The sequence below is a fragment of the Vanessa tameamea genome, chromosome 26, assembly GCF_037043105.1.
Source record: "Vanessa tameamea isolate UH-Manoa-2023 chromosome 26, ilVanTame1 primary haplotype, whole genome shotgun sequence".
Lineage (NCBI taxonomy): Eukaryota > Metazoa > Arthropoda > Insecta > Lepidoptera > Nymphalidae > Vanessa > Vanessa tameamea.
In genome coordinates this window covers 1,453,938-1,478,330 of record NC_087334.1, presented here as the reverse complement: position 1 = coordinate 1,478,330, position 24,393 = coordinate 1,453,938, and the positions used below count along the sequence as shown (strand labels likewise).

The window sequence follows — 24,393 nt, the reverse complement described above, 5'->3', positions numbered from 1 at the left end:
TTTTAAATAGAATTTTTTTAAGTGTGAAAGATTTCTACCTACAATAACAATAACAATTTATACGATTATTTAAATAAGGCATGCAACATATTATCTGTGTTGCATAAATATTGTAAAAATCCTCGATTTAAAAAAAAAAAATAAGATTCTACAGTGCTCTTGGTGGTTTAAAAATTTACCATTTTATTAACAAACCACAGACGACAAAGAGTCGTAAATATTTATTTCATTTAAATCATTGCGATTTAATACTTTGCGGTTTAGGAGATTAACCAAAACACAAAAAAAAAATACAATTGAAATAAGGATCTTATTTTTTCAAAACGCGTGAATCGAAGAAAAAAAAATAGATGTCAAAATTACTTACTTCTCACTCTGTGGTCCGATGGTAAATTAAAAAAAATAAAACACTTATAACTGAAAATTGTCACAAATTACTTCCCGCGGTACTGTAAATATCGATCTCGCGCACGACCGTCCCGAGGCCTGCATTCATGCTACTGATCTAATTCGAAACGTATGCTTGGAAATGACGTAATGGCGGCCATCTTGCCCCCTCGCTCCGCGGCCCCGCCTAACTTCCCAGCTGGAAAAATGCACTTATCAAATTCAGTTTAACACGAAGCTTGCCAACAAGTTTCTAACAGTCTACGATACTCGATTCAATCGCTCTATTAGAAAACACTTTTAATTGTTATTAACATTTTTAAATTGCTTTTATAATTATTTCATTTTATTTTTGCTATAACTGATTTGAAAATTGAATACTTTTGCTATTTTAATGTAAAAAAGCTCCTTACTTCATAATGTGTCTTTTTTTATTTTGTTATATTCAAAGTAAAAATCATACGGTCCAGTGCACCGAATACGTATGTACTTATGTAGGTCTTAAATGAAGACAGCGGCTTGAAAACCAAGCAAACAAAAATGTGTCTCTATCCAACCCCGTGCTCGGCGGCGAAGAACGTCGCAAATCGTGTGATGAAGTTCTGCAACATCTGTATACAGTATTCTGGTGAATATGTGAACTTCTCATTAAAAGGAGAGGTCTCTTGCCAAGCATATCTATGGGCTTCTTTAACATTTTTTTAATAAGTCTATATTATCATTTAAAAGCATTGACATTTGTGCTACCTATATAAAATAGTTCATCCGGATGCTCCCAATAGGATTATCGTATTAATACCTTTCCAAGAGACAAAGAAATTACCAGATATCTGATTACTATTAATGTTCAAATATCAATAAATATTATATACCAATACCAATAAATATTATATATATCCTGATATAAGAAACATGAATGAAAAAAAATAAATTAAAAAATCAACAAAATTTTTGTGTCTGTATGGAGCAATATATTTGCTTGTACCGAGACAACAAAAAAATATGAAAAATAGAACACTGGGCAGAATGATGATTACCATTTATATAAAAAAGTTTTTTTTTAATTTTATTCATTCCTTTCATTCTGAAGCTATTGTATTAGCGAAATACTTTAAAAATGTCAATGTCATTTTTAAATTAAGATGTTCTCAATTACACATATTTATATAAGGATTTGTGCAATCTTGACTCGTGAGGTAGTCCGTCGTCCGTAGTCGTCAGATTCTATCGCCAAACAGCAACTGTAGCTGTTGTGGTGTTCCGATTTGAAGGAAAAATCGTTCGATCTTTTGGAGTCTCGTATAAAGTGATTTCTTTTAAAATAGATATAAACTTCATAGCATGTGTAGCGCAATCCTCGGGAAAATCGCCAATAGATCCCCTATTGGTTTTTAGTGAAACCGTTGCTGGAAAGTGGTTGTAAAACTTGTAAAAAAGTTTTATGCAGTAGTAGGCGGACGGGCAAATGTTCTATTTGAAAGTGAATGGTCACCACCGCGCATAGACATTGGCACTCACACCGTTTGATTGACACCATTCCTTACATCGAAAATGCGCCACCAACCTTGGCAGCTAAAATGTTATGTCCTTTGTGCCGTGGCTATTAGCTCACTCATCGTTCAAACCGGAACACAACAATATCAATTATTGCTAGTAAAATATATGACGAGTTTGTACCTTAACCAAACGGGCTTGCACGAAGCACTACCTACAAAATACAGGTCTAGAATATTCTATATAAATAATAGCGTTATTATTATTTTTTTATGATATCGGTAGGCGGACAAGCAAATGGGCCACCTGATGGTAATTGGTCACCACCGCCCATAGACAATGGCGTTGTAAGACATATTAACCATTCCTTACATCACCAATGCGCCACCAACCTTGGGAACTAAGATGTTACGTCGCGGAACATAACAATACTGAGTACTGCTGTTTGGCGGTAGAGTATCTGGTAAATGGGTGGTACCTACCCAGACGGGCTTGCACAAAGCCCCACCACCAAGTTAGTTATATATTTATGGCAATTATTGTCTTTTCTAATTATAATAATAGCATATTCCGCAATGCTTAGTAGACATTTTTTACAAGCGTTTATTTAACTTGCAAAGAAGTATGTTCAGGTGAAACCGTTTTGATCTAAAATTTTGTATACACGTTCAGTTTGGATAACAATCCATGGTGAACTGTGTGACATCATTCTAAATCCAACATGGCGGCATACCCAAGATGGCGGACCAATTATTTTTAACGCACTCCTACAATATGGGTATCAAATAAAAGAGCTTGCTACGAATAAGTCGAAAAATAACGTGACGTCACTCTTAATTCAATATCTTTAACGAATTGTATGTATTAAAATTAACTTATACATTATCTTACTGTCATACATACATACATTTTTTCGCAAATCCATAGTGAGTATCGTGGATTAATTAAGCTCTCGGCCAATGATATCGCGTCAATTTGCTTTCAAATGTTATTTATTTGGATTTTCTCCTGTTATGGTTGGAATAGACTAAACCTAACTCTCTCTGTTACTTCTTCTTAAACCGCTAAACAGATTTAGTTGAAATTTGATCTGTTGATAGCTTGAGTCTCGGGGAAGAACATAGGCTACTTTTTTAATTCACCCCTTTGAGGGTAAAATGGGGGGTGAAGGTAAGGGTTTATAAATTTCGCGCGGGATAAATGTTTTGGATCACGCATAAGTTCACGATAGATAGCTATTTAGGTATACAAGACATATTCTAATAAAGCTAAATAAGATTTATAATGTCAATGGCACTTTGAAGGTCGAATAACTTGAGTACTTTTGACCCAATTTCAACCGCAGAGAGCATTGCTAAAATGTTATCTATACAAACATACATATATATTTATATTAAAAAAATTGACAGTTAAATTTAAGAACCGTCAGATTTGAATAATTCTTTCTCCGTAATACCAAGATTTCACAGTGGTTAGTTGACTTATATATAATCAAAGACTTCAAAGATTAGCTGTTATTAATTACATACATTTGTAGTTTGGCGAATTGGGTAATTATCGCAACTATCTAAAGACTACGAATCTGAAGATTTTTTTGCGTTTGAATGCGCGTTGTTTACAACTTTAAAGACGTATCACTTTGAATGTAACCAGCATGCAACTCAGGACCATTGTTCTGGAAAGATCCATATCGTCTGCTGAAGAAGAAGGTACTCTTATCAGCAGCAGATCATTAACAGGCTGTTAATTTTATTTATGGAAATACTCACCGTCTACGAAACAGGCATTTATGCTAAGGATGTAACTGGCACTTCCATAATTTCAAATAAAAATCGGTGACGAGAAAAAAAAAACATTCATAGCAAAGTTTTTTCGAGGCTCGTGAGAAATGAGAAAGATCTCATTCTTCACATTCGTCACGTATACTATGTTGTTGATTATTTAAATTTGGAATTGCGTATCGATACAGAAGCCAATAAAATGTCTGATTTGTTTGTTTTTCAATCTGTCTGTGTTTATATGAGGCGGAAACCTTTGTGTGTACTTTCGAAAGATTCGAATTAGCAGTTGCTTCTGCCACTACTTTTTATATAAGTTTATTTTATAAATGATTTATGATTTAAAACCTAAATTGCTCAGTGATCGCTGCACGTGAATCTTAACTAAAGATTGCTGGTTCAAACGTTCCTGAGAGCACCACTGAACCAGCAGTAGTATCATGGCCAATGGGTTGTTACGGTTGGTTGTTGTTTGGGTAATTTAAGTTACAAAATTAACTAGTTTATTTGGTGTTAAGCCCGTCCGATTCCTCCCACTCATCAAATATTCTTCCGCCTAGTAGCAATACTTAATATTGTTGTGTTCTGGTTTGAAGTCTTGTTGCACACAACAGCCTTTTAGATTTGAGCCATCTTAATGTAAGGGATGATGACCACTTATGATCAAGTAGTCACCTGCTTGTTCACTCAATCATTTAAAAAAAAGGTATAACTTTAATAAGTAATATAATAGTCAAGATGTGAAATGAATAATTTTAATAAACAAGCAAGCAGCCATGATGGCGACATGGCGTGCGTTCGGAAACGGCGGGAAAAGCTTTAATTAAATTCATATGACGTTCCATTTTACGCTATTAAATGGTGTATGAATCGTTTTAAAATCTAGTTTATGGACGTCAGTATTTTAATTAACTATTTATTTTATTTACTTCGCTCGAATGGAAACGAACAAATGGTTTGGTAGATTAATGAAATATAGTTTCAATTAATACTAGATGAAAACCCGGCTTCGCTTGGGTAAAATAAATAACTAAACAAATATAAATGTACTAACTACCGTAACCCTGCACTAAATTGTTATTTGGAACTCACTTTCTGAACGCACCCGTAAACGTCAAACATGGCCGCCCGTTGAATTGTCATATCATGGATTTAATATAGGAATATCTCGATTATACGAATTTTGTGGATAAATATAGTCGACTAAAATTTATTATATTTTAACGATCTATAATTGTGAATAGGTTTCGATCGAGTGTATAGTAGTCCTGTACGAAATTAAAAATATAAATAATCGTAAATCTTGAAAAATAATTAATTCTTTTTAAGAATAACCTAAATCATAATACATTATAATATTGATATATTTTATATGTTAAAACCAATGACAAGTATCGATAACTTTATATAATCATGTAAAATGACTATTCAAAGGCCTACTTGAATAAATTATATTTTTTATTGATTTAAAAACTATCTTTAAAATGTCACAAAAATTTTGACTAAAAAGGGTAATTGATAAAATACAAACAATTAATTATGAACGATTTGTAAATCCAGCATTGGTCCACAATTTAAATTCAAAAATAAAAAATGTTATATTTAAAAGTACAGTCAGTTGCACAAATTGCCTCACGTATAAAAATATAGCATAATGAATGGCATTTACGTTCCACGGTTTTGTCTGACTGTACATCCGTATCCTCATTACATCTTCCGCACATCATTACCGCCTTCCGTCGAGAGATCCGCTTTTTGAACTCTTTCCTAATGTCTGACGTTGCGTCTTCTATTTTGGTATAGATAGGTTTAATTTGATTCTTTGCTTAGCTGTAAAAAGTAAAAATTGAAGATTATTTTTGTAACACCAGGCTTCCGAAACTAAGTCTTAATTTAAACATTAGCAAAGATAAATTGCTGTTGCCGTTCTTCTTGGAATTTAAATTCCGAATCGGTGGTGGCTTCAAATTTAAATTTTGTAAGTAATTCAACACTGCTTGCAGTGTTTGTATCTCGCGAAGTCACGTGGTACACAATCAGCAATAACAAGTTTCATAAATGGTAAAAAGTGTCAGTAGCCTTCAGCAAGGGTACCACAAGTAAGTATTCATTCAGTTGTTTCGGGATGCTGTTCCAACGACTTTTGAGAGTACGGCAATAAAAAATGCACTTGCGTCAATGTAGGTCTCCATTTCGAATAACCCCCATGACCAAAATCTATCAGGACATCGTCATTATTGTCATTATTTGATAGCCTTGACAATAAAACGATCGCCTCCTGGCTATATCTTTGTGATATTGAATATTACATATATTAAATATCCCATGAGCCGAGATGGCCCAGTGGTTAGAACGCGTGCATCTTATCTGATGATTTCGGGTTCAAATCCAGGTAGGCACCACTGAATTTTCATGTGCTTAATTTGTGTTTATAATTCATCTCGTGCTCGGTGGAGAAGGAAAACATCGTGAGGAAACCTGCATGTGTCTAATTTCAACGAAATTCTGTTACATGTATATTCCACCAAACCGCATTGGAGCAGCGTAGTGGAATATGCTCCAAACCTTCTCCTCAAAGGGAGAGGAGGCCTTAGCCCAGCAGTGGGAAATTTACAGGCTGCTAATGTAATGTAATGTAATGTAAATATCACAAAGAAAAAACAATCAATTTGTCAATTACAAAAATAAAATAAACCCGCTGAGTTTCTTTCGCCGGTTCTTCTCAGGTCAGGGTAAATTCTTTTCCAACCCAGTGGTAGTCTTTAATTTAACAGCCAATAAGTAAGTGTAATGCTATATTAGTCGTAGGGCTTTGTGCAAGCACCTCTAGGTGATTACAATCTACTCATCAGATATTCTATCGGTAAACAGCAGTACTGAGTATTGTTTTCCAGCTGTTCCAGTTGTTCTAGTTTGAAGGACGAGTGTGCGAGTGGATCTGCAGGTAAAAGGGACCTTACATATTCGTACCCAAGGTAGATGGCGCTTCGGCGATGTAAGGAATGGTTAATATTTTTTACAGTGCCCGTGTCTCTGGGCTGTGGCGACCAGCTCATTCATCCGTCCGCCCATCTATACCATAAAAAATAAGGAGTATGATTTAATTTGCTCTTTAGAGATATAGTTCATTATGAGTACGTAGTCGGGGGGACAATTGGGGGCTGTAAGCTATATAATCTTGGCTGTTATGTAATGTTATTATGGTAACTCATCTATTTGCAGTTCTTTTCTAAACCAATATACATAAAACACCAGAAGATGAAGCGTATTTCACAGAAGATTTTATATTAATATATATAGATCTCTGTCGTCGGTTTTGCTTGTCATATGAAAGTCGGTTTGTTTGTTACGCTTTCAGTTCTTAACCAATTAATGAATCATCATCAAAATTGGCATACATGCTTTCAAGGGAAGAGAAAAGGACTTACGGTTAATAACACGTTTGCCCCCCTTTACACGAGAGCGTAACCGGTGCAAACTGGTTACTGATATATATACTAGTACCAAAATAAATAAAATCTCTGTTCATAAATACAAAAATTACTAAAACCAAAACAAGTTCAGTAAAACATCGTTACTTTACGTGACTTCGCTAATAAGCTTGTCGTCCAACTTTTATATGAAATATTTCTTGTCTGTAATTATATTAGTTCATAAAGTATCAAGACTGTTTTTGTGTCTGAAGTAATATCATTTCAATGAGTTATAAATATAAAAGAAAAACATATTCCTTTACTACCCCAAAGGTGAACAAAGATATTATTTGTATGCTATTCCACTGAATTGGTTATGTAACTGTCAGAATTCATTCAACGTTCATATTGTGAAAAACAAAATGTCTACATACAAATTCAGGATATTATATTAGTTACCATTGCTCGAAATAGAACACGTAACCTTTGCCAAAAATCCATATATTCCATCCATTAGGCTACATCGCTTTTCAAGATCTCAAACGAGCCTGCGGTGGAAATTCCAGTTACAATCAAAAGTATTTAATAAATTCCCTGTTTGAAGAGACGGACGAACATAAGGAGATAATGCTCGGAAGATGTAATGAGGATATATCCAGATAGTAGGATGACCATATATGCTTATATTTTTCAGGACAAAACAACATCGAATGATAAAACTGCGTCAATAGCGCAATGGTTTACAATGGATTCCAGGGGCTATTGTTGTCCTCACTCCTAGCACGAGCTTTAAACTTTATTGTAGGGGTAAATAGGAATATTAGAAATTCCTTAAAACCGGGAAATACTACTATTTAAAAAAAAGTACTTTCTAGAAATTATGCCGCACCATTCATTTGAATTAAGAACAAAGATAAGCTTGTTACATCCCTGTGTATGAAACAAATACAGATAAAACAGTACTTACATTACGTCATAAGAAACCACGCTTAAAAAGTCGGACAAGTGCACTGTGAATTATTTCTTCCTATCACATCCTAAGATCAAAATATATAAGGTATTCAAGTACAATATATAGATACACTTTAGATATAATAATTAAAAAACTTTTGACTATCTTGTCTTACATTCTACCTCATTTTGCAAGAATACTATTTGTTAATATTAATTATTATCATAGCAATTAAAATTAAAGTTACCACAGTTTCAGATACGGTTGCTATCCTATTTAATTGTAAACTTACCAAATTTTCAAAATAAGATTTCAGTAAAATATCTAAAAGAGCCGAGATGGCCCAGTGGTTAGAACGCGTGCATCTTAACCGATGATTTCGGGTTGAAACCCAGGCAGGCACCACTGAATTTTCATGTGCTTAATTTGTGTTTATAATTCATCTCGTGCTCGGCGGTGAAGGAAAACATCGTGAGGAAACCTGCATGTGTCTAATTTCAACGAAATTCAGCCACATGTGTATTTCGCCAACCCGCATTGGAGCAGCGTGGTGGAATATGCTCCAAACCTTCTTCTCAAAGGGAGAGGAGGCCTTTAGCCCAGCAGTGGGAAATTTACAGGCTGCTAAAGCTAAAAAAAAAAAAAATCTAAAAGTATACATAAATACTGGTCACCCTAACAGGAGGTCACGTAATACCGGGTCACTGGTACAAAGTTATTTTAGAAGCGGATTGTCGCCTTGTTTTAATTAAACTTCGGAATTTCTTTTAATATTTCACACCCTCCCTTGTAATTAGAAAAAAAAAGAACGCAATTTAAAATTCCTTATACAGCATTTATTTACATTTAATTATAAGCAAAAATATAGTAATTAAAAAGGCAGACTAAGTATAACAAAAAAATAGTTGAAAATCTATGATAATTAAAAAAAAACTCGGACCTTATTTTCTAAAAATTAACATTCAATCCTTTTTAATATTACAACCTCTTTCTTTCAAAGATTTTAAAACTAAATAATATCTTTCATATTGTAGAATAGGTCTAGAATTTACCACACATCTCAACGAGAGTGTGGTCCTCCTTAAGTAGCTTATGTCAAGGTTAAGTGACAACTACTAATGAGGCGTTTTCGGTTTGCACTACTTTAAAACCTTCAAATTTTTTTATTTTTATTTTATATAGGTGGCAAACGAGCAGGAGGCTCAACTGATGGAAAGTGACTACCACCGCCCATGGACATCTGCAACACCGGGGGGCTTGCAGGTGCGTTGCCGGCCTTTCAAGAAGGAGTACGCTCTTTTCTTGAAGGTTCCCAAGTCGTATCGGTTCGGAAAAACCGCCGGCGAATTGTTGTTGTTGTTAAATGACGATTCAAAAGTGCTTGTAAAAGCCTACTCGAATAAAATATATTTTGATTAAGGTAATTGTTTTTATTCTAATTATTAATTTAAAAAAATCTAACAAACGCAATGAAATTTAAGTCGTATAAGAATGACGTTTATAAACGACGATCACAAAATTGTGTTTAAAAAACCCATCTGAAAATAACATTAAAGCAAAGGTTCAATAATATTATATCAAACCGTATAATATAGAAAGAGAGAAAGGTCGCTTAGAAAGGGACATAACGCTTCATCCTTCCTTTTCTCCTACCAGTTCAAACTACTGTTACAGTAGGCCAAGTAAAAAAAATCATAGTGCATGTCTAATTCGAAAAAGTCGAGATCGTATCGTAAATAAAACCAACAAATACCGTTTCACAAATGATATATATATATATACTATTGTAACCAATAAAGTAAATTTTTAATATATTTTATTACAAAGTTTATTGCATAGTTCCGATGGTATACGCGCGCACTAATTCAAAATGGCTGCTTCCGAGAATGCTTATAAAAAACTTTAACTACCCTCAGTGGCGACGACCTCGTAAAACGGATTGGCACCGTCTCATCTACTACGAACTATAATTATTTTGAAAATTCAATAGAGAACCGAATGGTTTTACTAATTTCTACTTGTTTATTATTATTATATTATCTGTGCTAATATAATAAATCCACAAATAACTCTGTCTGTTTGAATTGCTTATAAAATTTAGTATGAAGAAAGTTTGAATTTCAAGAAAGGACAGATCCAAGACAACATAGAAAACTAATGAACATTTTCTACATCGACTCGGCTGGCTATCGAACCCGGGACCTCGGAGTGGCGTATCCATGAAAACTGGTGTGCACACTACTCGACCACGGAAGTCGTCAAGTCGGATTGAGTAACAATGTGTACGAATTTGAAATTTCTTGAGATTAATTCGTTAGAGAATTTGATATGGAATAGAAATTTGGGTCACATGTCTCTTTAAATGTTTTTTTTAGAAGCATCTCGTGAATATCTTAACATTAAGGCAGATATCGATTACCATTCGAACATTATCGATATCCTCGTGACACATCGATAACAACACAAGGCACACACACACACTCACACATATATATCAATGACACTGTTTCTAAAAACGTAAAATATGAATAATAAAACATAATAACGCTTTAATTTGCAACGATATCATTATTAAATATATTATATTTATCATACAACTGCACGCAATTGAATGATGCATTCATTTGCAGATATTCCAAAAGTTTGGTTCAATTCACGAGCGAATGTTTTACAAGCAATCATATATCTCGTGACATCTATACTGATATTAAAAATTCGAAAGAAACTCTGTCTATCCGTCTGTATGTTACGCCTTCACGGATAAACCGTTGAACCGAATTTGATTGGTGACTAAAAATTGGTGTGAAGCAAGCTCGAAACCCAAGAATGGATGCAGACCACTTTTTTACACCTAAAATCTACCGCACCAAACCCCTCCTCCCACAAAACAGTGGGTTAAGCCACTTTTTTATATATAAGTAGGACCTGTGATTGGTACTCTTGATGGTAAATGACCACTATCGCCCAAAGACATAGGCGCTGTAAGATATTTTAACCAACTCTTACGTCACCATTGCGTCACTAACCTTATGAGCTAAGATGTGATGTCTCTTATGCCTCTTCCATTCAATATTTAAACCGGAACAATGCAATACAAAATATTGCTGTTTGAATATCTAATGAGCGGGTTATCAGATACAATGAAGGAATGAGTTCGAAACCTTATCCTCTAAAAGTGAGAAGTCATATGAACATATACGACCTAATTCATCTACAACCTGAAATATATTTTATAAAGCAATCATTTTATATTACACATTATATTATAAAATAATTAAGAACGTTAATAGCATTTTCCCATTAAGAACGAGAAATCCGGGAAAATTTCAGATTACCCGAGCGTCCCTTACACGCCCCTCTTTGGCCGAAATCTCATATCTATGCTTTTAATATCTACAACGACGTATTTGACAAAATTATTCTGAAGAATATGCTATTGTTAACTCTATGATAATTATTCACAAGGGCACTGATTCAGGAAAAAATATATGATTGAAGTTGAAGTTTGAGGAGATGTGGCTTTTCGCGAAAAGGAAATGTAGTAGTCTACCTATAAGGACGGTTATCACTGGAAGCATTCGCCTGTTATGAGGATCACCTGATAGAAAGCGACTACCACAGCGTATGGACTTTTGAAACAACGGAGGGCTTGCAGGTGCTTACCGGCCTTTAAGAAATGTGCTCTTTTCTTCTAAAGGATATTACAACACTAATGACTTTTTAGTTGACTGCACACCTTGGGAATGAAATGATCGCCTCCAGGCTGTTTCAAATAGCTAAAATATAATTATTATTGTACATGCAAAATGAAAAAAGAAAAAAAATATCCCGCTGAGTTTCTTTCGCCGGTTCTTCTCAGGTCGGAGGTGTTAAATTCCGAACCGGTGGTAGATTTTTAACTATCAATAAGCAAGTGTAAACACTTCTATATTGAATAAAGATTTTTGACTTTGACTTTGACTTGAAGGTTCCCAAGTCATACCGGTAAGGATGAATTGGTGAAAGCTGGTTCCACAGAGAATTTGTGTGAAGCATAAATATCTTAAAATTTCGCTCTTGTGGATTTTACATTACGAGTGTAAACCAATTTTTTTTTAAAGACAATAAATGTAATTTCTTTTTTTCTATAAAGACAATTTAACTTTTAATTTGATTTGTTGTTATACAAACAAGATTATATTTTTAATTCAGAACTGGATTTACATAACAAACCTTACAAAAGAATAATTATTTTGTAGCAATTTCAAATATCTGGGTAAGATTTCTTGTCATAATACACGTAACTGAAGTTTAAAAACGCTCGGCGAAGCGTCCGTTTAACCGAAGTCATGGTCTCTAACGCTAACGCTTGCTACACAGACCGTATTTAACCGTGTAAAAAACAGATGCGGCTCGGCAAGGCTTATTTTAATACTCTGTGACGTGAATTCATATCTCATTTATTATCTTTTATTGATTATTTTAAGTGAAATAAAATGGTTTATTTTTATGAATGTGATTGGCTACCTGAGAAATCACTTTATATTTTAAAACTATATATTTGATTGTCAAACTTTTGACACATCTTTCAGTATTGAGGTTCTCAGAATTTTAGTCTATGATTTTAGAAGAGTTTTTATTAATGTGGTACAAATACAATATATATTATAACCTTATCTGATTATTGCATATCTGTAAAACCTGATTCATTTATTTCAATTAGCTTTTATTCGTGATTCATTATTACCGGTACATAATTTAAAAGACCCTTAAATACCTAATCAAATATATATTCGGATTTATTTCCATACTAGTAATCAGTCAGTACACACGGGTACAATTTATACTGGTGTACTACACTTAGGCAAAAACTAGGTTGTGTACCAGTGTTCTTTTTTTAAATTGAGCATTATTCCAAACAAACAAATGTTACTTCTTTGTAATAAGTAAACATAATTAAATCAAAATTTCTCGATTAATTCTTTCTTGCACATTAACATCTTTCGTTTGTTGTACAAATATGACCGAAGAATAATTTCAATTGTATTGACGATACTAAAATAAACTTAATTGTAACGACGATACTAAAATAAACTTAATTGAAACGAAAGAACACAGAAGTCATATTAATATTAATAAGAAAAATAAAACCATTTGTAATATTTTGTATCTGTGCAAAATTGCAGTTCATATAATAATTCTTACCTTTTTGTTAAAGCAATAACTTTGGTAGTTACTAAGTTTTTATATCAATAATAAATTAAACAAAATTAAATGTCTAACTGACCTATAAAATCAATATACCTTAAACTTATACTATAAAGAGCTGTTTCGGAGAAGGTTTAAATATACATACATATATGTTATTATACAACTGCAAAGCAACTAGGCAAGGCTAAGGCTAGCGTTTCACCCAATTTGAATTTAGACTCTTATTATTAAATAAAAGAAACAATCAATCTTCAGACAGAAATAAATGACTTAATTAAAATAAAAAGTATTCAAAGTTTTCGCCCTCAATACAAAGAAACTAAGACAATTGTTTTAAAATGGCGGCTAAACGCTTTCCCGCGCTTTCTCCTGTCAAACTATTTGATTCGTTCGGAAACATGGCTGTCATTGAATAATTGTTTGTAATTATTATCTTGAATAGTATTGTGTGTAGATATTTGGATTTCCATTTCTTATTTAAGAAATAAAACGAATTCTGTCTGTATAAAATTAATAAAAAATGGGTGTTTTTTTTATAATTTATATTCTATAGGTAGGAACTTTTCCGTACGTATTGATGAATTTAAATGAGAGTTTTAGTCTTTATAAGGTTTATAAGCGCCAGGATTCATAATCTCGTCTTTTAAAGCAGCATTAGTAATAAGACAAGTCACAATTGTTACCGAATCTCTGACATCAGAGGAGTTTTATTCTCTCAAATCAACCATCATCTCACCTCCTAGCCGTCCATCAATCGCCTACTCTACAGTACTCCTTTTTGACGTTTCTGCACTGACATATGTCCATCAACTGTCAGTAACCAGTTACAGAGACCACGCACGGACCAGCTGCCGGTTTATTCAAAGTTAAAATTAACATCTCTTCCAGCCTTACTAAATTAATCATAAACGTGTCCCACTGCTACGAGAATGTCTGTTAAGAAAGTTTGGAGTTAAGTTCACAATGCTGATCAAGTGCAGTAATCAAATAAATTATTTAGTTCATCCCGTTGGTAGAATTCACATCCAAATAATCAACTTTTCTCATGATGTTTTCATCTAACAATGTAATGTATTAATATTTTAAAACTGACGAGTAAACTATTTGTTTGAAAACGCTAAACTTAGCACTAGTTCGGAAATTTAAACCAATTATTTAGAAAGGTTAGACTGTATAAGTTAACGTTACGTCCCACGGAAACGAAACAGTAACTATTAACGCTATTAAATGCGTTATTATTAACCATAATAAAACTAAAATTTACCCATGCAAAGACTTATCAAATAACCAGTTAAAATAATAAATAGATACCTAAAATATAACTTCATTTTATTTTACATAATCCAACCTTACCTACCCTAATCTTTAATTTATGACGAACTCGAATTATTTATAACGGAACGAAGCAATTAATTTTAAGTCCTTATAACAGATAATTTTATTATAAAGTAAATTGCCCAAAATATAGGTATAATAACTTAAAACCTAATCTTAGTGTAATTGAAATTTGTTCCTTTATATAAATAAACTTTTAAACCATTAAAACCTCCTTTTTTAAATGTTTATCTTTTTTATATTATAGGTAGGCGGACTGGCAATTGGGCTACCTGATGATAGGTTATCATAACCATAAACGTTGACGTTATAAGAAATAATAACCATTCCTTACATCACTTGGGAGCTAAGATGTTGTGTCACCTTTGTCTGTAGTTACTTTATTACTTGCTCGATAGAATACTCAATAACTTTTTAATATCGTTGCTGAGACTTGAATCCAAGACCACGCGTCAGAAGTCCAACGAGGCAGGTACTGCTACTAATAATAAACCGTATGCAACGTTTTGGCCGAAAATAGTTGACCTCAGTATTGGAGTTCGAAACTTTTGGCGCTCATTTTGTGAAACGTTCGAATAATTTCAAACAACAGTGAGGTTTACTTGTTTGTGCGGAATATTCGCTCGGTCTGCAGATTTGTCTGTTCCATCGCTGTTTGATGAATAACGAAAATTTTCCTGAACTGTTATTTGTCGATGAACTGTTAAAAGTGTGAAATAGTAACGTGTACGATATTTAGAGCCGAGATGGCCCAGTGGTTAGAACGCGTGCATCTTAACCGATGATTTCGGGTTCAAACCCAGGCAGGCAGCACTGAATTTTCATGTGCTTAATTTGTGTTTATAATTCATCTCGTGCTCGGCGGTGAAGGAAAACATCGTGAGGAAACCTGCATGTGTCTAATTTCAACAAAATTCTGCCACATGTGTATTCCACCAACCCGCACTGGAGCAGCGTGGTGGAATATGCTCCATACCTTCTCCTCAACGGGAGAGGAGGCCTTAGCCCAGCAGTGGGAAATATACAGGCTGATTATATTATGTTATGTATGTACGATATTTAAGCTATTTAATTTTAAAATTTAATAAATTGTCAGAGTGATAAAATGTGGCTCAAAATTCGAACAATAAAATTGTCCACAAGGAAATATTCGGTAAATATCTCACTTTTGCTCACTGCTGAACTAAAGCCAGATTCTTAAGGATAAAACTTAGAGCCTATTCCACCACGTTGGAATAGTTGGTGGTGAAATATCATGATATTTAGTGTATGATATCCTCACGATATTTTGCGAGCACGTTTTAAGGATATGAAACTCAGTAACGCTTGCTAGATTTGATCTGATCTGATTTAATTTGGTTTGGGACATCTTTGCTCTTTTTGACATAATGTAAAATGGTATATTTTTTAATACATTTATTCCTTTTTTATAGTCTTCGTATTGATATGGCATGTTAGGATGTCATATGACGCGCAGAGAGGAAACAGATGTAATTAAAAGAGTGATGAGCATGAGCCTAGATGAATGGAGGGGACCTAAAAAAACATGGGATGAAGTGTGTGGGGGATATCTATATCGACGAACCAGCTGAACCCCCGTTTTTCCCCCTTAGAGATGGAGTTTCGTAAAATCTTCGCGGATGTCTACACCTTATAAGAACCTGCCAAATGTCAAGTTTGTAGGTGTTACAGTTTTTGAGATTTCGTGATTAATCAGTGAGTGGTATTTCGCTTTTATACATGTAGATACGAGAGGAGAAAAGACACGCCGCGCCTCCAAATATTTTGGAACAGGGGCGGGGAAAGAAGAAAAAATGAAGATATACATATGTATATTGATCTTATATGGTTTCGTTAGATTATTGTTACGAATGAAAGTTACGATATTATAATCCTACCCGAGACTATGCCAATATCACTCATCACGAGATATTCGAAACTCAGTCTGATTGAAGGGTTTAATAAAGTTACTCGTTTCGTAGACTCAAGAAGGGTTTTAGGACATGTTAACTTCAAGGAGTGATATTTACAGCAGCTACTGTAATTATATAATCGGATGGCTAAAATACTATTAAGTTTCAAATAATATGAATATAATTTCGAACTACGGCTATCTGCGAATGACAGTTAATTGACCACCACACTTCGTGTGACAGCACAGCGTGATCAGTTAACAAAGCGATTCGTTTATATAATACGTGAATAACGTAAATTGTTATAAAGCATTTTAGCATCTATTACAAATGGAATAAGGGAGAAACTTACATAACCTAAATTAGTTATGATGTTGTATTAATAATACTAAATGGTTCTTTGCGCTTGGACAAATGGATCACCTGATGATAATGGTCTCCAAAATACCGTAAGAATTTTTAATTATTTCTTACATCGCCAATGCGCCATCAACCTTCGAAGCTAAGATGTTATCCCTTGTGCCTGTAGGTGCACAGACTCAGTCACCCTTTAAAAAATAGTAAGTTTTTTTTTGAGACGGGACCCAGGTGGGCTTTCACAAAGCCCAACCACAAAGTAACTAGTGTATATTTATATTTTAGGACGACCTCCGTGGTCGAGTAGTGTGTACACCGGTTTTCATGGGTACGCCACTCTGAGGTCCCGGGTTCGATTCCCGGCCGAGTCGATGTAGAAAAAAGTTAATTAGTTTTCTATGTTGTCTTGGGTCTGGGTGTATGTGGTACCGTCGTTACTTCTGATTTTCCATAACACAAGTGCTTTAGTTACTTACATTGGGATCAGAGTAATGTATGTGATGTTGTCCAATATTTATTATTTATTTATTATTTATTTATATTTTGTTGTTTCTAAGGGAAAAACTGTATTTTTTTTCTAAAAACTACTTATACTGAAATATATAGTTCGTTGTCAACTGTTTTCCGAATCCAAAATATAATACTTCGTTGGTATATGATGTTCGTTTTTAATTTAGCAATTAAATTAAAAAAAAAAAAAATTTAGTAACTAGATTAAATTGAGTTAAGAAATGTTAACAATAGATATATCGACACTGTTAGTGCAGAAGGTCGTATGTGAAAATTAGGTTCCAATATAAAATAAAAAAGTACGTTACTAATATTTTTTATAAATAAATTTATTAATTAAAATGTAAAGATAATCATTAGTTACGATAAAATGGATGTATTTACTCGGACGAAGTCAAAGTCAAAGATAAAAAAATCTTTATTCAATATAAGCGTTACATTGTTTATTGAAAGTCAAAAATCTAACACCGGTTCGGAAATAAATGCCTCGGACCTGAAAAGAACTGGCGAAGGAAAATTGACGGGTATTTTTAATGTCATATTATACAAAAAAAAAATCATACAATAATTAAAAAAAAAACGGTATTCGAGATAGAACTGTTACAGTAACATTAACGAATTGAAAATAATCAAGTAATTAATTATTTTACTGTAAAATAGAAGGCGTTTCTACTCTTTCTGATACAAGTTTTAAGGATGTTATTCTTTGCCGAGTGAGAAGTGAATTGTATACAAATTGAACTCTTAAAATCCAAGTGTTTCTTACCAGAAATTACACCCGAGCGAATTCCAGTTACAAACAAAGTGCTTTAACAAAGTAGTACTTGACTTACAACTGAATCACAATATATGTATAAACAAAAATATCTCTTGCGTTTTAGGGGTTGGTCGTCAAGTTATTAGTATAATAAAGTAACCTATGTCCTTCCTTGAGATTTAAGCTTGCTTCGTACCAAACTAAATTAATTTCGCTTTAGTGGTTTGGCAGTGAACGCGTAACGTAACGACAGACAGAGTTACTTTCGCGTTTATAATATTAGTATGGATTTTCCACGATAATGTTATTTATTTTGATGAAATTCGTGAAAATAATTATATTTTCACAATAATTTTCAATACATTGTGTCTGTGGCAAATCCATCGTTTCTATGTTGATATTTTTAATTTTTGGAAAGCAATGAACGCATTTATATCAAGCAAGGTCAGTTTTGCTAATTACCTAAATAAATATAATAACATAGATGCGGGTGCACTGGAATGCTCTTGTGATTTCCCATGAAAGCAAATTGAAGAAAAACAATTAAGATTTTTTTTTATTAAGATAGCTGTTTGACTGAAAACTTAATAATCTAGTTTAATGTCTAATATTTTTGTCATTAGTTAAAAAGATTGTCAATTGATTCAGTCCCCTGAAAGTATCAAAAAGAAATCTCATCTCAAATTCAATTAATACTATATTATATTTTATTAACAGTAATATTAATACATTCACATGCACTGTCTAAAAGAATAAATAGATAATCTCAAGATTTTTTTTTAAATTTGTAAAATAGGTAGGCAAACTCTTAAATTGACTCTCTAAAGGTACATGGTCATACACCCACAGATATTGGCGCTGTAACGAATACTAACCATCCCTTATATCGCCAATGCCCTACCAACATGAAGATGTTACTATTTTTCTAGTATTCAAAAAAAAATATTTAAATCAACTTCTCATCCATTTCGGTACAAATAATATTTTTCATAGTGAGCAATTCGGCTTTGCAAGAGGTCGCTCGATAACTGATGCGGAAATAGCACTTTTCAAACATATTTACAATGCTTGGGAAAAATCACAGAATGCTAATGGAATATTCTGTGATTTGTTTAAAGCATTTGAGTGTGTAGAACACGAGACGCTTCTTTATAAGCTCAAATACTACGGTGTTAAAGGTAAAACTTTTTAGCTCTTGATCTTCTTGCTTCATACTTAAGTCAAAGAGTCCAGCAAGTTTTCATTAATGGAATAAAGTCTTCTGGATCTACGTTAAAAATGAGTGTTCCACGAGGATCAATTTTTGGTCCCTTTCTATTTCTAGTATATATAAATGATCTTCCTTTCTATGTTAAAGGTATTTGTGATATAGTTTTGTTTGCTGACGATGCTTCACTGATTTTTAAGGTCGACAGGAAAAAGAACTGACTATGACGAAGTGAACGGTGCACTATCACAGATATACGATGTGAATTTTTTACTCTACCCAATGTTAGAAAGTTAATAAATCTTTCAGCGGTGGCCGTCTTGATGTAGCCGATACTACGGTGTTTTTAGGAATAGCATTGGATTCCAAACTTCAGTGAAGTTCTCATTTATCGCCCCTGACATGAAGACTCAGCTCCGCAGCGTACGCGGTTAGAAAAGTTAGACAACTCATATTACTTTGGTTATAGCTGCAGATATTAGGTCTGTTTTTATTTTACAAAAGAGAGCAATCCGGTCTATTTATAATCTTGGAGCTAGAGACTCTCTTCGGGATGTTTTCAACAAAATAGGAATAATCACTGTTGCGTCACAATGTATTTACAACAATGATATATATATTCATAGTAACATTGATCACTTTGATAAAATCAGTGATAATCATTGTATGTGCACAGAAGTAAGGATAAGCTTGTAACGCCAAGTTTCCGACTCCGCCTAGTCAATAAATCCTTGGGCCAAGGTATCTGTTTCTATAATAAAATTCCGCAGACATTTTTATCTTTGCCGTTTCATAAATACAAATCATTTGTAAAAAATATATTTGTAAAGAAGGCATATTATTCAATAAAAGATTATACAGATGACAAAAAAGCGTGCAGTTAATACTTGTTGACTTTCAAGCAGGAGACTTAACATACATATATAATTGTATTTAACTATCATGACTGTATTTTTAAATGATGAAGAAGAGTAACTACTAAGTTTCTTTCCGGTTCTTCTCGGTAGAATTTACATTCCGAACCGGTAGTAGCTTCACTTAATACAGTTTGTTAAATGACGATTCAAAAGTGCTTGTAAAAGCCTACTTGAATAAAGTATATTTTGATTTTATCCTTGAAATCGGAATACAACAATACTAAAAGTATTGTCAAGAGAAACCCAGACGGTTTGACATAACGCCTTACCAATAAGTAAAATATGATTTGATGTGTGGCAGTGTATTTCAAAATAATTACCTTTTTATTATTATTATTAACGAACTTTAAGGGTTCAACTAGTCTTGCATAAAAAAATCTCAAGATTGCGACGGTAAAATTCCGGGGAGTCCTTGTTGGCAGGTTGACATAATTATGCGGCGCCGAAAGCCTTAAAACTCCCGCCAAATTGCTATTGGAATGGAGTATCAGACTGGTTCATAAGAACTTATCAAATATAAATAATTATATTTTTTATCTAATAGGTAGGCCAACGGGCACTTGGGCTTCCTAGTTAAGTGGTCACCACATTCCATACACATTGACGCTCTAAGAAATATTAACCCTTGGAGTCAAGGTCTTGGTGTCCCGTATGCCTATACTTGTAATAGCTCCTTCAACGTGGATGCAAGTGTTAAGGATAAAAGTACCCTATGTGCTATTCCAGACTATAATCTATCTATGTGCTAAAATTTCATTAAGATCCATTTAGCCGTTATGGCGTCAGTTGAGAAATAAACAGCAATCCATCCAAACATACGCATTTATAACATTAGTAAGAAACTATCATACGAAATTACTTTCAAAAATAACCTATATTTCTCGTGATAGAATCCCTTATTGTTTATCACTGTGCATCAAATAATTTTATATACGGGTGAAACCGCACGAATGACATTAATCATACCGCAAGACTGACGTTTTATTTTCATTACAAAATAAAAACGACCTCCACGCGAAGAGAAAAGAAATGAACGTACATACGAGACATCTATCAAGTTAACTGAATTATATAATAACATATTTCGTCGTTGTTTTAAGGTCTAGTTCATGAGGCTGAAAAGCCCCAAATATTTTTGTCAGAATTTTCAGGAAGCTGACTGTTTGGTAGCTGAAGAGATTATACCCCTGTGTCTCGGAAAGAGCGTAATTCCATTGGTTCAGCGCCTAGTACCTTTATAGTCGAATGGCCAAAATATCAGATTCAGGGATCAGATCATTCTAAAGCTTATGGGCTCTCAAATCTTCGACGAAGTTGATAATTCGCTGCTATGACCGAAACTAGATTATTTGAAAATGATCGAGTGTGAAACACCATTAGGTTTGAAGAGGAACATTTATCACAATCATGCCGAAGCCCCTTCAATACGTAATCAGCCAACGGGTTTAATTGATGTCATAATATCGTATTACCAGAAATTTTGTTGTTAAGGAAAAAACCTATAGCACATTTTTTTATTTAATATGGAAACGTCATGAAAGGGTACAGAGAGCCATCTTATGACGAATGCCTTCACCGTCATAACTGGCTCTAAAAGGAATATCAATCATTTCTTACATCATCTGTCAAAGTAACTCTGTCTGTATGTTTGTCACACTTTCACGGCTAAACCACCGAACCGAATTTGATTAAATTTGATATAAAGCAAGCTTGAATACCAAGGAAGGAGATAGGCTACTTTTTTATACCAAAAACCCACGAACAACTAACACCACAAACATATATCACAGAAAATTGCTTAGCTCATAAGGTTACATTGAATTTCTGTTTAACATTAATATTCATTTTTAATGTCAGTCAAATCAACATAAATATATAAAATTTACGTGCTCTATGTAGTATATACAATAGTATCGTACTTATAAGGGTCATAATAACATAAAAATAATTAAAAGCGAGCGATTGTCGTGGGCTCACCAGGGTGCGGCTTAATGCGTTTAGGACGCGTCTATAAAGGATCTTAAAATAATATATTTATTTTATTGAACTCGTCATAGTTGATTACGCAATTGCGCAATTTATATTCATTTATTACGACAAATGTTGGCGCAATTTTTAATTTTTTATTAGTTACAAATAATAAAATGTCGTTAGTGTTGCAGAAGCATTAAGGATTTACAAATATAATATTTGTATTAGTATACGTGAAATGTTTATTGTAAAAGCAATTAATGAATTTGTTTCGCATCAAAAATCTTCGAAATATGTTATTCTGTTTTTTTTTTTTATTAATTGTATGAATATTTTTTTTAATCGACAACGAGGTCACCCAAAAATGATATATGTACATATACTATTATTTATGCTTGTCGTACATATCTGACAGTTAGATATAAATCAATTTAATAACATATAAGATTTAAAATATTTTTTCCATTCGGTGTACTTTGAAATTTTACTTGGTGGCAAGCCCGTCTGGGTACCTACCACCAAGCATCCGATAATCTACCACCAAACAACAATGCTTAATATATGTATTTTTGAGCATGGGTGAATTACAGTGTAATTACAGATACAAGGATCAAAACCTCTTAGTTCCCAGGTTGGTGGCGCATTGGCGTTGTAATGAATGATTGATATTTTCTTCCATCTTTATGGGCGGTGGTGATCACTTACCATCAGGTGACACATTAGCTCTTCCGCTTAACTTTGTCAAAAAAAAAAATCTGGTATCTTTATCAAATGCAATTCTATCTCATACGTTGAATTCAATTACATGAACATTAAAGACTTCTTCATTTCAGCAGTTTTTAATTTAATAGTCATATTTGAGTATTTAATTGAATGCAATGTTACCATCAAGATGAATTAGTTGCCGCTGCACCAAATGGTCATTAAAAGATATATAGAGTAATATAGTTATTTTTATAATGTTTTTATCTAATTTTATTTACGATATAGACGCGCCCTATTATCGGAGTAGAGGGAGCGGCGGAAGTAGGCGCGCTGAGCGACAGACAGTCCGATGTAGCGACCATGACGTCAGAAGAACATCATTCGTGAAATAATTTACATTGTCTCCTCGTTCCTAACTCTAGCTATCCTTACTTATAGATTATTCCAATGGAAGTAGGAATAAAGATAAACAAACCTTAGATTTAAGTTTAAATTTCATGCGATTTGCTTATAACTCAGCTATATTGTGCACTACTAAGAGTTTATGATTTATATATATTTATTTATAGTACAACACTATTACACTTAACTACTTATTTCCATTTTAATTTTTACTTCCAAAATTCCGGTAACAGTTTCGTCGACGTTCAAAATGCCATTTTTTGGTAAATTCATAGTGAATATCATAGATTAATCAAGCTCTCGACCAATGATATCGCGTCAATTTGCTGTCAAATATTCTTTATTCCTGATCATGGTTGGAATGGAGTATACCTATCTATATTCATAATTGGGGTAACGTCTTTTTGTGTTGCCTAACTAATAAAACTATTAAACCAATTTACATAAAACTTATAACAGAAATCACAACGCACAGAGTTTTCATATATAATGTAAAAATTACAAGCTTTACAAGTACAATAAGAGTCTATAATATATAAGTTTTAGATTGAAGAAAAAACATAATAAGGAAAGTTTCCTTTTTTTCCGGCTAGTTCAAGTTCAAATTGTCAGGTTTTCTCTACTCTAATGTGCATGGACTATAGATATAAACCTGTTCATTCGCTCTCTCACTTAAAATGCGTTGCGTTGTTTGAATATATTAAGTAATGTTATATATTAATAAGTTTGTGAAAAAATATGATATCTATAATATGATACAAGGAACAAACACAAACTTATTAGTCCTGATACTCGACTGCATAGAGTCAGACTCTTTTGTGGGGCAATGTGATTTTTGGGCAAAAAACATCAATAAAACTTAACCAATAATAGTTCTGATGTTACAATATTACAAATATCAAAGGAATTATTATATTATATTATTCATATTATTAATAATATGCGAAATTAAATTAATTGCAAAGTTTGTGAAATTATTACAAAAATTAATAAACATAAAATAAAATAGAGAGACAATTATGTGTATAATTTATTTCGTGCTCGGTGCATCGTCATGTCTTGGGAAATTTAGTTTAAGATTTTTACTTTAAATCTCATTTTCCAA

At 33.2% G+C, this 24,393-nt stretch overlaps 1 long non-coding RNA gene across 1 annotated transcript in view; it reads right to left on the bottom strand.

Annotated features, from left to right (window-relative positions):
- The window catches only part of LOC135194173 (uncharacterized), a 185,571-nt gene that overhangs the window by 89,100 nt on the left and 72,078 nt on the right, over positions 1-24,393 (bottom strand). The window lies entirely within an intron of this gene.